Consider the following 1925-nt stretch of genomic DNA (forward strand, 5'->3'; position numbering starts at 1 on the left):
GAAACTAAAGGTACCTTAAACTTCTGATAATTCTATTTTCTGAGTTTACTTCAAGAGGAGGGAACATTTATATACACCAGAATTCAGTTTAGCTTGTCTATAAGATTTATCACAATTTATTTTTGCCTACTGCTTACGATCTGCTGTGAATTAAAATAGCTAATTAGGTAATAAACTATTTATAATGTACTGTAGCTATTAGTATGCTGTCCGTATTCAAAGCATCATTAGTATCAAAGTGTATAAAGATGGAAAAGTTTAGTGTGACATTTACAGTAGATTATGCAACCCTTTAAAGCAAAACAAATATTTCAGAAATGTGTTAATGATTCTTGGGTATAATGTCAAGTGACTGGAATGATGATAGGTGAGCAATGAGAAATGAGTTTGAAGCTGATGAGTTCTTAATGGTATTATTTCATCTTTTGCCCTTTTATTGCCCTTGCTAGTCAAGATTCCATTTGAGTTATCTGCTTCTATAATTGATAAACATCTTATGTCTTAATGATATAGATTCTATTTTCAAATTTCTTTTTCAAGTCTTGGATTTAATAATAAAAATAATTATATCTACCCTTTAAAGGCCAACATCTTCCCTTAGGGAGAATAAGTTATGGTTGCTTACTAAAAATAATATATTGCATATTTTATTAATAACTAAAAAAATGGATTTTAAATGTTCTCACCACAAAGAAACATTAAGTATTTGAAGTGATGAATATGTTAATTAGCCTGAATGGATCATTTACCATGTATGTGGGTATACACATGTATTGAAAAATCACCTTGAATCCATAAAATATTTGTCAGTTAAAAATACTACACTTGATCTTAGCCAAAAGGCCGAGAAGCGATTGTCAGTTAAAAATAAAGTAAAACTTAAAAATAATTATGTCATTGAGAGAGTGTTTTTATAATGGGCCAAATATTGAGCTAAGTTTTTTTTTTTAACTATTTTTATACATATGTAATCTTTTCAGCAAGCCTTTCTGTTTTGTCTTCTGATTTTTTTTTTATTTTGATGGTTTAAGACTTATTAGCAGTTATAAAATAGTAGTATAGTGAGTTCTGTGTAGTCCTCACCCAGATTTTCCCAATGATAATATTTTTCTATAGTACATACATTGTCAAAACCAGGAAACTGACATTGGTAAAATATTATTAACTTGAATTCAGATATTATTCAGATTCGATCAGTTTTTACATGGTTTACATGGTCAAGGGACATGCAGTTTACCTTTGAACAACACACAGGTTAGGGACACGGACTCCCCTCATAGTCCAAGATCTGTCTATAACTTTTGACTCTTTAAAAATTTATCTGCTAATAGCCTTCTGTTGATCTGAAGCCTATTGATAAAGTAAACAATTAATACATATTTTATGTTTTTATATACTGCATTTAAAAAAAGTAAACCAGAGAAAAGAAAATTATTAGGCAAATCATAAGGAACAGAATATATATTCACTGCTCGAGTGGAAGTAGATCATCAAAGTCTCTGTCTTCATCATGTTCACAGTGGACAGGCTGAGGAGGAGGAGGAGGACGAGGAGGGCTGGTGGATGTGCTATCTCAGAGGTGGCAGAGGCAAAAAGAAATCCACGTACAAGTACAAGTGGACCTGCACAGTTTAAACTTGTGTTGTTCAAGCATCAACTGTATATTTTTAAAATTATATTACAGTTGTATGAAATTTTTCCACATGCTTCTATTTATGTAACCATCACAATCCATGTGTGAAACTTGTTACCCAATAGTTGTACACATCAAGCCGAACCCCTGACAACTACTGATCCCTTTTCAATCACCATGATTTTATTACATTGAGAATGTTAAATAAGTGAAGTCATCGATGACCTTTTGAACAGGTACTATAATTTTCTTCACTTTAACCTAAGAATCCTAGACCCTAAAACAGGTGTCC

At 31.5% G+C, this 1925-nt stretch overlaps 1 pseudogene; it reads right to left on the reverse strand.

Annotated features, from left to right (window-relative positions):
* Positions 1-713: 713 nt before the first annotated feature.
* On the reverse strand, positions 714-855 carry LOC111727269 (annotated as a pseudogene).
* Positions 856-1925: the final 1070 nt, after the last annotated feature.

This window comes from Otolemur garnettii, unplaced genomic scaffold, assembly GCF_000181295.1.
Source record: "Otolemur garnettii isolate 467f Iridium unplaced genomic scaffold, OtoGar3 scaffold00003, whole genome shotgun sequence".
In the NCBI taxonomy this organism is placed as follows: Eukaryota; Metazoa; Chordata; class Mammalia; order Primates; family Galagidae; genus Otolemur; species Otolemur garnettii.